Here is a 13,982-nt window from a genome sequence, read left to right on the forward strand (position 1 = left end):
GGTGACCACTTCAAAGGGCCAATGGTTCCTTAGCAAATCCATTTGGAAGGAGTGTATTCAAGTTTTGATAAAAATTCCAGGGGCCCCTGGGTGGCTCAGTCAGTTGAGCGTCCGACTTCGGCTCAGGTCACGATCTCGCGGTCCGTGGGTTCGAGCCCCGCGTCGGGCTCTGTGCTGACAGCTCAGAGCCTGGAGCCTGCTTCCGATTCTGTGTCTCCCTCTCTCTCTGCCCCTCCCCTGCTCATGCTCTGTCTCTCTCTGTCTCAAAAGTAAATAAAAACGTTAAAAAAATTTTTTAAAAAATCCATGTTACACTGATAGCTTATTTAATCTCCTACCATTTACTGTAAAATGGTGTCACAGAACCTACCAAAGGCATCGTTGGGTGTGAAAAATCCTTCATTCTTAATGAAAAGCCCAGGAAGGAGCAAGTACCCAAGGAAGCAGTGTTGTAATTCTATAAAAGGTAAACACTGATTATAACAACATTAACTACTTAAGGCCAGAACCATCTTTCTCTAAGGACTTTTAGGGAAAGAGTTAATGGCCCTCTGAAAAGTATATAATTTGCCTCCTTTTATCCACATTATTGTTTGCAGATGAATGTAGCCCATGTGAGTTAGGTCTATATCCATAACTGATGGACATCCATAACTAACGGGCATCCAATCAGATGGCCATGCAGATAAAGCACTGGCAAAACTTAAGAGAGAGCTCATCCTCTTCCTTAAGAATAAGACTCCAAAGAAGGAGTTTGAGGAGTTCTACTTGGTCCCCAGAATGATCTCAGAAGCTTTGGAGGAATAAGCGAATTCTTGCCCCATGAACCTGCTGTCTGACACAATTTGAACTGAACCTTGAAGGCCCTAGAAGTCTGGATGCAGTGACCATACATTCAGTTGCACTTATTCAACAAACCAGGCAAAGATCATCAGATCAATAACATGAGTCTGCCATCTGCTTCCCCCTTGCTCACCATCTTAATGAAAAATGACTCCTTAAGTGTTCTGGGAGGCAATTAGCCCTGAATGTAGAGCTGTGATGGGGAGAAGCTGCATCACATTTGTATTCCAAACTTTACTGGTAAAATGTAAAGGAAACTGTTGTCCACATTAATAGACACATAAAATGTATAAATGGGGTAATTTGGTATTACTCTATTTATGCATACTATTATACAATTGCAAAAACACAGAGATAGGAAGGGCACTGAAATGACATCTGGCTCATCCAACTGCTTGTGGCCACAGCTGGTGACCCTGCCCACAATCATCTTGGACAGACAGTTTCCAAAGACTTGTCCAAAAGGCATGCCCGTAACTTCTGGGACTAATTCGTTCTGTTGTTTAACTGGCTTCACTGTGATTTGATCCCATTTTCTCCTGTTCTCTTTTTTTGTTGTTGTTCTCATCCTTCCAGAAGTAGAGAACAGCTGATAGTGCTCCTCATAATAATCCATCACGTGGTAGAAGGCAGTTTTGAAATCACCTCCCAGGTCGGGCTCAACACCCTGCTCCCAGTCCTTCTGTCTGTGCTGTCCAGCCTGTGTCTTCCAGCTTGGGTCACCTTGTGGCTCTGAGAATGTACTTCAACCTTCCCAAGTGTCATTGACTCAATAATCATGGAATAGAAAGAGATTCTAAAGGTGGTTCTGTCCTTTTGTTTGAAAGATGAGGAAACTGAGGTTCACCTGAAGAGACTTCTTGGAGCCCACCATTCTAGAACCCAGGGGGCTTTCTCTGGCTTCAGTCTCATTGTCTCGGTGCTGACATCTCTTTTAAAACCAGCTGCCCTGTCCTGCTGGTTACTTCCCCCACGCGGTTCAATAGGACGACTCTGGCTCTTCAGACCCTTTCTGCCATTCTGCATTTTGTATTTATACCTACTGTTTTTCTTGCACTAGAAAAGGGACCAGTTCATTTCAGTTAATGTCTCTGATGTTTCAAGGTCATTTTAGAAGTTTATCCCATTATTTTAAGCTCCATTCTCATGCCCTATGCCCTGTTTGTGTTATCTGCAAATATGGGATTTTAGGGAGATATAAAATACTTCACACTGCTGGATTCTAAAGTGATTTTTATTTTATTTTTTTTTTTTTTGTCAACATTTTTTTTTTTATTTATTTTTGGGACAGAGAGAGACAGAGCATGAACGGGGGAGGGGCAGAGAGAGAGGGAGACACAGAATCGGAAGCAGGCTCCAGGCTCCGAGCTGTCAGCACAGAGCCCGACGCGGGGCTCGAACTCACAGACCGTGAGATCATGACCTGAGCCGAAGTCGGACGCTTCACTGACCAAGCCACCCAGGCGCCCCTATTTTGGGATTTATTTTTTTTTTTTTTTTTTTTTTTTTGGGGGGGACAGAGAGAGACAGAGCATGAACGGGGGAGGGTCAGAGAGAGAGGGAGACACAGAATCGGAAACAGGCTCCAGGCTCCGAGCCATCAGCCCAGAGCCTGACGCGGGGCTCGAACTCACAGACCGCGAGATCGTGACCTGGCTGAAGTCGGACGCTTAACCGACTGCGCCACCCAGGCGCCCCTAAAGTGATTTTTAAAATACACTTTGAAATTATGGACACACCACACCCCTGTCCTACGCATGTTCTAGTCCCTCTGCCTGGACTGCCCTCCAACACACAACACTTACACCTTCCTTTCCAACAAGAGAATGTCACTTCAGGGGTCACCTCCTCTGTGAAACTTGTTTCCATCCTCAGTTCACTCCTTTGGTTTTTATTTACTACTATCGCATTTTTATTACAGTGTCTCTGTTTTACCCAGAGAAGCTAAGGGCAAGGGTTTTACCCCCTTATTTATCGTTATATCTCCAGGGCCTAAGTGGTGCCTAGAACGTAATAGAAACTCAATACGTGTACTTAATTATTTTACTCCTTTCTCTTACTCATCTGTCCTTACTGGTGCTAACTTCCCCGAGTCTGGCTGTGATTTCGTATTTTCAACTGCATTTTTCCCATGTACTTTTAATAGATACCTTACTAAAAATTAATTCTATATGTTTGTCAGTTTTTAAAAATGAAAAAAAAAACCCTCCCTAATTTCTGGCCTAATTTTTGGCCAGAAAAAAAAAACCCTCCCTAATTTCTGGCCTAATTTTTGGCTTATGAAATAGAATAAAAAATTGCACTGAGGTTAAAACAATGGATCCTTCGTTGCTGACTAGGACTATTGTGTCAGCCCCATTCTAAAGGACAATTTGTCACAAGTCATTTTAGTCATTTTGCAATATGTGATTTTTTTCTACATTTAACAGGATTCTTTGGGTCTTTTGATATTTTTTTTCCGTACATAAAAATCACTGTGATGATTTGGTCATTTCTAAGATCATTGTTTGACCATTTCTGAGACCATCCTCTTCTCTTTTCTTAAAAATGAGTGTTTCAAAGTGTTCTCTTCATTCTGGGTGATATAAGCAGGATCTGAGTCTGTACTCCTTGTCTTAGTGGTCTAGGCATGAGTCACCAGACCTTGCTTCTGCTGCTTAGACCATCATCCTTTTATAGCTGTTGTTTTAAGATTGAGATTTTTTCAAAAGTTTTGAATCTCTCTATTTTAATATTTGTTACCAGCCTTTTCTCTTACATGCAAAAACAAGTCAGTCTTTTTAAACCTGTCTTATGCTTAGTGCATTCCAGATCATGTTCTATTTCGCTTTATATTCCAGGAGTCACTTTCGTCTTTGCGTTAGTGTTTTTCACTTTCTCCAACACATCAGAATCATCCATGTTCCGTAGTCTTCTTAGGTGACTTATACTCTTGTCAGGACACTCCAAATCCCATTTCAGCTCTTTGTACAGCTCTTTTCTGCCCATCTGAGCTTTCCCTCAACTTCCTTTTCCATCTGCATTACAAGTATTTCTAAGAAACTCAAATTAAAACATACTGAGATATCATTTCTCACCTATTATGTTGGTGAAAATTAAAAAAGTACGACAACACATTGCTGGTGACAGTGCAAACTGGAGCAGTCCTGTTGGAGGGGAATTTGCCAGTAAATACCTAACAAAACTACACTTGCCCTCTTTTGACCCAGAGATTCCACTCATAGGAATAGACCCTAAAATATACCTCCAGAAATATGAAAATATATGGGCATGGCTATTCATTTCAGCATTGTTTGTAATCACATGATATGGGAGACAACTTAAATGAGCACACAGAGGGAAGTAATAAAATAAATTATGGTTTATCCACAAATGGAGTACAGTGCATCTGTAAATATAAGATGAGGGGGCACCTGGGTTGCTCAGTCAGTCGAGTGTCCAGTGCTTGATTTCGGCTCAGGTCGTGATCTCAACGGCTGTGGGATCAGGCCTCACGTTGGGCTCTGTGCTGCCAGCACAGAGCCTGCTTGGGATTCTCTGTCTCCCTCTCTCTCTTCCTCTCCCTTCACTTGCACACACACTCTCTCTCAAAGTGAGTAAATAAACATTAAGAAAAAAGATGAGGAATATCTCTATGAACTGGTAAGAAATTATTTCCAGGATATATTAATAAGTGAGAAACATAAAGTGCAAAGGAATATCTAGAATATAGAAGAATACGTCTTTCATATAAGAAATAAGGAAATTAAAAAAAAATATATACAGATATCTACTCAATTTTGCAGAAGATTACAAGAAAGATAAGTGAGATGGCTTACCTAAAGGGAGTAGGGTGGAAATGGAATATGAAAATGGGGGAATTGAATCAGGAACGAGGCGGGGAGTGATGCTTGTTTGAGTATACCTTTTTATATACTGCTAGAAACATTGTAGTGTTTCACATACCCATATTTGGTCATACATAAAGAAATAAAATCAGGATGTGGGGAACCTAAAATGGAATGCAATCCATAAAAACTGAACCTAAATGTATTTCAAGTGAATAGCATACCTGCACTGAATGGATAGGAAAGAAAAAAGCAGCCTAAGTAACTTTGCAAAGTAATGTTGTGACCGTATACTGTAAGGCTAAAAGCAAACATAGCTATGTGTAAACATCGTATTATAGTTAGCACATTTGAGTCTTTGGAAATGGGAGGGGCGTGGGTTAGCAACGCTGACACTACTTTACGTCTCTGCTAGAATTGAACAAATAGGTAAACTGCATTGTGGATAATGAGAACTGGGTTTCTCATTGTCAGAGAAAAAGAAGATACCCCTATGAGGAAAGTGAGCAGAGTAGGATGAGTTCTATGGTCCTAGACTGGAATTAGAAGCAAGAACTTATTCATATACATGCAGATATATGTGGAAATACAGATGGGGGGCTGGTTAGTGTACATGTCCTCTGAGAGGGCCTAGAAGCAAAGGTAACCTCGGTAGCAATGAACACTCTTAGTACTCATATCTTGGTTTCTTAACAGCATTCTCCAGTAAAAAGAGTGAGAGATTTTTGGAGAAATGGTTGACTCCAAGGGGGAAAGGAAAATGCAAGAGGAGCTCGGGACATTTTACGGCTCCAGTGTTCAAAAGTAAATTTTCAAAAAATCTTGAAAAGATGTTGAAAAGACACAGGCGCCGACCTGAAGGAGCAACCATATCCCAAAGCTGGAACAGTATTAACAGAATAAATACATATACATATTGGATATGTATATCCATATAAGTACATATAGCATATTGGACTACAACTGAAAGAATAAATTAAATGTCTATGAGTCCATACTAACATAGATATAAAATTGAATAAATTAATAAGTGTCAGAGAAAGGGCAGCTCTTCCTCACAGTAGAATTCTAGTTAGTGGTTATATAAAGAATAAGGGAAATGGAAAAGTCATCTTAGACAAATACCACAGCAGTAATTATTGCAGGCAAGAACCATTGATGGGCTCTAAAATTAATGGGAGAAAATGTAATGTAAAATAGCACATTCGCAAAGCCTCAAAGTATCCTCCCACAAGACATTTATTAATTACAAGGGGGGAAATAATAAGTTTACAGTAGAAAATGTAGCAGACATGACCTTATCCAAATGATCAAGGTTATAATATCACCAGTAATAAAACATAAAGGAATTGTACACCCCTGATATGTTTCCCTAGAAGACCAAACATCACTTCTGTTCTTGTTAAATGCCTGAGACCAATGTAATTATAAGAAAAGATCAGAACAAATCCAAATTGAGGAACAGTCTACAAAACACACTGACAAAAACTCTTCAAAAGTGTTAAGGTCATGAAAGACAAAGAAGGACTGAGGTATTAACATTAATTAGAGGCTAATGGCATCTACATGCAATCAGATCCTGAATTAAAACCTGGAGCAGAAATAAAACATTAGTGGGAAAACTTATGAAATTCAAGTAAGGCCTGTAGATGACTCAATAGTATTATATTAATGTTTATTTTCTGGTTTGATAATTCTACTGTGATGGTATAAAATCGTATCAGGGGAAGCCAGGTAAAAGGCAAATGAGAACTCTGTGCTCCTTTGTAACTTTTCTGTAAGTCTAAAATTATTTCAAAGTGAAAAGTTAATAAAAGGTATTTTTCAGGACTCTTCTGCATATGGATCATAGACTACAAGCTATATTACATGCTGCTGTTGCAATTTGGATATCTGTCCTGGTGACTTGAGTTTGGGGCTCAAATTTTGAAAGCACTGTTTTCTGTGTTCGTGGTCTCCCACAGTCAGCAACCACATGGACTTTCTGTGTCTCAGTTTCAGCTGCTCAGGGGAATGACTGTCACAGTCTTTGAAGCTCTTCCTCAGAGTTTCGAAGGTGAACCTTAAATATACCACTGAGATATACTTAGATATACCTTAGCTTATATTTAGGTATACTTAGATATACTTAGATAAACCTTAGATACACCTTAGTATATATTTAGGCCTACCATCCCAAACACGCCTCCAAACTTGGTGAAAAACCATCCAGCCATTATTACGTGATATGTTAACATACAAATAAAACCATTTATCTTAACTCAAAATAACAACATCAGATATAGCCACAATTTACTGAGCATCTGTCATGTATAGCCACTATCCCAGGTGATTTATGTATATTAAACCATTTAATTTTCTTACTATAACCCATGGGAGAAATTATCTCTGTTTTACAGCTAAAGAAACCAAGCTTCAGAAAGGTTATTTTACTTGCTGAAAATATTTTACTTGCTTAGGATTTGGAGTAAGCAAGTTGTAGAGCGATTTTAAATCCTGGTCTCTGTGACCCATATGCTGAGCCATTTTATTGTTGAAGTCTCTGTGGCCACCTCTGCCAGGCCACTTGTTTACATATTAAAGACACTGAAAATGAGCAAATCTTATGAATGCCTTGGTGCTATCCTCTTGAATTTCTCCCTTGATTCCTGAACTACATGTTCATTTTTATTTTGTCTATTGGAATGCTGTAGTTTGTGGATTTTTTTTCTCATTCTGCCTTTCATCTTTAAATCATATTTAGTGTATGAATTAGAAAATGTAGGACTCCTTTTTCTTAAGTTTATGTATTTATTTTGTGACAGAGGGAGAGCAAACACAAGGGAGGGGCAGAGAGAGAGAGGAAGAGAGAGAATCCTGAGCAGATCAGGCTCCACATTGTCAGCGAGGAACCCGATGCAGGGCTCGAACTCATGAACCATGAGATCATGACCTGAGCCAAAATCAAAAGTCAAGACACTTAAGCAGCTGAGCTACCCAGGCACTCCAGAAAGTGCAGGGCCTCTAACACAACCTGAAAAGCAAGGCTAATAAAAGCTTAAAACAAGATGACACACATTTACTTAATTATTTACACTGACAATGTTTTACCATATGTTTTTGTTAAAAATTTGAAAATGTGTAAAGAAATTAATAATCCCAAGACCATGAAAAAGCTAAGAAGCTCTTTCTATTAAAAATATTCTTAAATATGTTGACCCAGACATGTTGCACTGAACATGTAGGGGGTGGGCCCCTAATGGAAATATTATTTTCTTTATTGATGTTTCTCAGTTTAGAAAATATATTCAGCAGGATGTTCAAATGTCCAAAAATGAGCAAAGCTACACACACACTACTACCCATACACACACACACACACACACACACACACACACACACTCACAAAATATAGGATTTATTGGGTATTTACTATGAGTCGGTTGCTGTAATATTTTTGTATTGCCTCATTTAATATTATAATAACCCTGTAAGTTAGATCCTACTATTTGTATTTAGCAAGCAAGAAAAACTGAGGTTCAAAAACTTGTAATAGCTGATAGATTCAGGATTTCAGCCCCCCCCCCCCTCCACTTTTTTTTTTTTTCTGACTCTAACATGTGTGCCTCTAATCCCTATACTGTAATGTTTCCCTGGCAGGAAAATATTAGAAACAGCATGGAAAAGTACGAAGGGAAAAAGGCACTTACATGAAATGTGTTAAGCTTACATCTAATTTACTCTATTTTGTGATTTGAAAAGGAAATAAAAGTAGAGCAGAAAGAAAGAAGGGATTTTAAAGAGTGATTCAGAGATCAAACATTATTTTATCTTTTGTCCCAGAGCACTTCAGATTCAAACCCAAGGCTTCGCTGCTGCTGATGCGCGTCCATCGCTGTGTCTGGTAATTGGTAAATTTACATCATATGTGTCACCAGCAGCTTAAGAAAGGCACAGATGTCAGTTTGGGAAATCCTGGGAATTTCAGGCTTGCTCGGACTAATTGGTCCAATCGATAAAATGCTAATGAAAAAAATAAATCCAAACCTTTACCGTAGTAACCCTGAGTTCTGACCACAAAGATTAATATAACTGCCTTTCTGAAATCCCTATATTTTCACATAGTAAAATATATATATATGTTTTTTTTTCCTTTAAAAATATATTCTTTTAAAAAATTAAAACATATTTGTGTATTTAAAATTATTACTATGTTAAACTGGTGCTATAAAGATCACCAGAAATTCTAATTGCAAATGTTAGCTGTTGAATAAAAGTGAATTCCACTGTTACATTTTCTTAGAACAGCAGAATTCCACGTGTCACCTGTTGGCTTTAAAGTCATCTTGATAACACATCTCGGAATTTCAAGCAAGTAGCTAACTGCTTAAGCATTAACATCTCTAATGTCTTACATTCAGAGGAAGCTTCCATTTGTTCACACCATCTTTATTAGCAAAAGAATGGTGGGAGACAAGGTCAAAGCCCACTTACTGGAAGCGACAGCCTGGTAGGCTGCCTAGGGTTCCTGATTGGTTTTTTGCTCCCTGCACTGGCCATCTTTCCTCTCTTTCAATCTCATGATCATTAGCATAACAGGATCAGACAACTAGAGTTCATCTTGTTCAGCCCCCTGCCTTGTGCAGTCTCCATCTCATATTTTTAAACATATCCACAGAATGAGACTACACAGGTTCTCACTGTAATAATTTCCAGATCTTAATTTCCTTTTAGTATTTGGAATGTTGCCACTGCATGATTGATTTTTATACAAACAAACTAGAGCTTATACACTGTATTGCTTGCTGCCCCCTTCAAGGCTATTACCTCGGAAGGTTAAATATACTTATTCGAGTATATATTCCTAAACCACTCGTTACACTAAACATTATTTATCCGTCTGCCTCCCTAGCTAGACTTGAGCTCCATGCAAGCAAAGACCATCTTTCCTTATCACAGTGTTCTCTGGGTCCAGTACAGTGCCTGACACAACAGGTCCATACTGAGTAAATGAATGCATGCATTCATATGTTCTATCCCTATATTTTTATACATACGAAAACAGAAGCCCTAAAGAAGGTGTAAGCTTCGCCCAATGTCATATAGCTGATTATTGGCAGAACCAGCATGGGACCCCAAGTCTCCTATCTCCCAGGCTAGTTGGTTTCACACCCTATTGATATTGCTCAAAATAAGTTTTGGTTTCTTCTTTCAAATTGCTCTCAAAGCACATAGTATATTCTCTTTAATATACTTGGTGGTAAATCTTTATTCTCTTGAGTGGTAGCTTTGATATTTGGAATCATCCTAATGTTACCAGGAGCCTCTGTGATCTGACCTCAAGTCAACTTTCTTAACCTACCACCACCTGCAGACCCTTCACTCACAGAAAGAGAATACTCACTATTTGTCATACACAGCCCGATGTTCCCAGCTCTGTAGGCCTTTGCTTAAACTGTGCCCTCAGACAAGAATGGCCCTCCTCTTCCACTCCTCAAATGTCCCAATTCTACGCATCTTGGTTCATGTTTTTTCCAAAACAAGGATTTGAGTAGTCATGGCAGAAGGAGGAAGCAGGTGAGCATTTATTGAGTCAATGTTTCCATATTTTAATATCATTTTATTTCACTAAATAGAAGGCAGAAGGTATACAGAAACTTGGTGTTAAGTAAAAAAAAAAAAAAAGAGGAAAAGCCAATGAGTGTCACAATCTATATAATGCATTGCAAATGTCTGTGAAGGTATGCCTAAGGATACTCCAGCCTAGTTTCAACCTGTAGAATTGAAAGCCCCATTATGGGAGCATTATCAGAGTCAGGCTTCAGAGCAATCTGCTTAAAAATATGCACTGAGATGATTCGACTGTTTATATTTCTATAGCCAGGATTCCCCAACCTTTGTGGGAAAGAGCTACCTGAGATTGGTACCCAGGTGTTGGCATATGTGTGTGCACGTATGAACGCACACTCTCTTGTACACAGGTGCTGAGGACTAGGGAGATGGAGAAAGGTGCAGGGGAATTGGGATATTTCTTCCGGAAAGGGAGGCCTCATCTCTCTTCTGCTGCCCACCTCCTCCCACCTCTCACAACTATCACACACACAAATGTCTGCCAACTCTTCTCCCTGAAGCTCTTGGGTAGTTGTTTTATCGGCCAGTTTTTATGATTATACAATTAATTTCCATTTTAAAAAATTGAGAAAAGAGAAAGCAAAATCTTATAAATCAGAGATAACTAACAAAAGACATATTTCCTCTCAGGACTTTAGGTGTATTTTAGGTATACTTAGGTATATTTTGACTTGTAGGTAAAAAAAAAAAAAAAAAAAAAAAAAAAAAAAAAATATATATATATATATATATATATATTACTTAAGGAGCATCTTGGTTTTTTTACATTTTTTAAATGTGTATTTATTTATTAGCATGAGCGGGGTAGGGGCAGAGAGAGGGAGGCAGAGAATCGAAGCAGGCTTCAGGCTCTGAGCTGTCAGCACAGAGCCTGACACAGTGCTTAAACTCAGGAACCGCGAGATCATGACCTGAACCGAGGTCGGTGGCTCAACTGACTGAGCCACCCAGACACCCCAAGAAGCATCATTTTTTAAAGGAAGCTCTGTATTCTGTTTTTCTGCTGAATGTTATATAATGAGTATTTCTCTGTGTCACTAAAAATTCTTCAGAAACATAATTTTAATGACTGCATAATATTGCATTTTATGGATGTGTCATAAACTTAATTATTCTCCTCTTCTTGGCTATTTATGTTGTTCCTAGGCTGCTGCTTCTCCCCGCCCCCCCCCCCTTTTTTTTGGTGTTGTAAATCATGCTGTGATAAAGATTTTTTTTTTTAATTTTTTTTTTCAACGTTTTTTTATTTATTTTTGGGACAGAGAGAGACAGAGCATGAACGGGGGAGGGGCAGAGAGAGAGGGAGACCCAGAATCGGAAACAGGCTCCAGGCTCCGAGCCATCAGCCCAGAGCCTGACGCGGGGCTCGAACTCACGGACCGCGAGATCGTGACCTGGCTGAAGTCGGACGCTTAACCGACTGCGCCACCCAGGCGCCCCAACTGTGATAAAGATTCTTATGTAAAACTTTTGTCCACATCTCTGATACTTTTTAGTATACAATACCAGCTCTGAAACAAGTAACTATGAACCTTTTTTTTTTTTTTTTAGGTTTTTAATACATATTGTTAAGTTGCTTCTCAGGAAAATGTTACCAATTTAAATTTAGTCAACTGAGGCATTTTGAACATCATGAAAACCCTTTGTAGTAAATTATGGCCACATCCCCTCCCTAATGACAATACTCATGGGACATAGGGAGACAGTCAGATTTCACAATAAAGGGATTAATCGCAATTGACTAGTGACAGGTCCCTGCGCTCAGCAAACCAGAAGCATCCACAGAGGCCTAGTAGAAGAAAAGTATAGTAGAATCCATAATCTTGTCCGAAATCAAGACAAGAACACCCATTAGCACATGAAGAAGTGGTAATAAGGTTGCCAGTATATATCTAGTATATTCAGAAGTAAGTGTTTTGTTAATTTACACCCCATCTGTATCCTGAAAGTATTCAAGGTGAGCACTGGTCATCTGAGACTGTTCCTGGTGGAGTGCTCTTTGAGCTCCCAAACTTGCATAACTGAGTTATCAGATTCCAAAGCAGAGACTATTACCTCCACATTCAGTGAGGCCTGACCAATCCATCTCTACTTGATTACTGATAATCATGAATATCTTTATATATCAATCAAGGTTTTTATGAAAGACAGTAAAACATTAAGATGGTCAAGAACACAGTCTGTGGAGCCAGACTGCCTAAGGTTTAATTCTTTCTCTACCATTTGGTAGCTGCGTGATCCTGGGCTGGTTACTCAATATATCTGTGCCTTAATTTTCTCATCTTTAAACTGGGGATACTAACAGTTCTTTCCCTTAGGATTGCCATGAAGAGTAAATAGGCTAATACATGTAAAGTACTATGAACTTACTACTTAGTAAGTGCCCATAGTAAATGCTACATAGGAATCTACTATTTCAAGTTGCTAAGAATTAACTTCAACAGATGAAGTTTATAAAAATATTTTAAAGCACTTGCTTGGACTCTGTGGATAAAAGGAAAACACTTTTTTCAAGTAGGTTCCCAGGAATATTCTGGTTCTGTCTTTGAAAGTTGTTTTTTTTTTTAATCGGAACTCTACTAAGTAAACTTCTGCATCTCTCAGAAATATTAAAAGCAGTATCTCATACTAGAGACAAAAACCATTAGCATCATCACCCCATCTGATACTTTTCTCTCTAACATGAAAGGAACTGTGTACTTTATCATTGGACATTTTAAAAAGTTAGCCTTCTACCTTGTCCAAGGTAAAGAGTTTCCTAAAGTAATTCTTAAAAACCGTGACATTGTCCCAAAATCTCATAACCCAAATGTAACAATGGCAGTGACAACAAAAGGCATATTTCCTTTCTCCTAGATTCCTCTGCACAAATCTCATGGAGATTATACATGTGTGTTTAGAAACTTGACAGTCCCCGTCCTGGAAAGGCTTGGTCAGATTCTTTATATCTATCTATCTATCTATCTATCTATCTATCTATCTATCTATATCTGTCAGATTCTCGGTCAGATTCTTTATATATACATAAAGTGTATATACGTATATATACATACTCTATACATATATATACATATTCTATATATAGAGAGAGACGTGTGTGTGTGTGTGTGTGTGTGTGTGTGTGTGTGTGTGTGTTTGTGTGCACACGTGCGCGGGTTGGGCTTCCAACCATGAACTGTTTGAAATCTAATTCCACTGAATGATCCTGATGAACAAGTGAACTAAATGAGAAAAGCATCCAAGTAAGGGGACTGTTCAAAGAATCAGGAACTGCTTGACCAGCAGAAATTGGACCATGGATTTAAGAGTATATAAACTCTAAGCCATCACAGATAATTGAAAGTCCTAATCTTTCAAAGGACTTTAATTGAATATTTTTGGGAATCCGTATGAAAATAAACTGAGTCGACTAAATAAGAATAAACACAGCTCAACTAAACAGTATAAGTCTTCAAAAGAAGAGCCCTAATTAAAAAGATATATTGCACTTCCTAGACTTTGCCATTCTGGTTGTTTTCAATATTATGCCACTGGGAAAATACAAGTGTTTCTAATCAAATAATTTAAACTCCAATGCTGGGGCTTAAGGGTGGGTTTTCCCATTTTTCTCTTCCTACTTGTTTTGGGGATAAAGCAGTGCAAATTATTCAGACACCAATCAGATTTATCATCCTGTGCCTTTTGATGACATCCATCTGTTTA

General features: G+C 38.7%; 1 protein-coding gene across 3 annotated transcripts in view; it reads left to right on the top strand.

Annotated features, from left to right (window-relative positions):
• The window catches only part of ATRNL1 (attractin like 1), a 789,076-nt gene that overhangs the window by 684,391 nt on the left and 90,703 nt on the right, over positions 1-13,982 (top strand). The window lies entirely within an intron of this gene.

The sequence above is a fragment of the Neofelis nebulosa genome, chromosome 13 (assembly GCF_028018385.1).
Source record: "Neofelis nebulosa isolate mNeoNeb1 chromosome 13, mNeoNeb1.pri, whole genome shotgun sequence".
NCBI classification, from domain to species: Eukaryota; Metazoa; Chordata; class Mammalia; order Carnivora; family Felidae; genus Neofelis; species Neofelis nebulosa.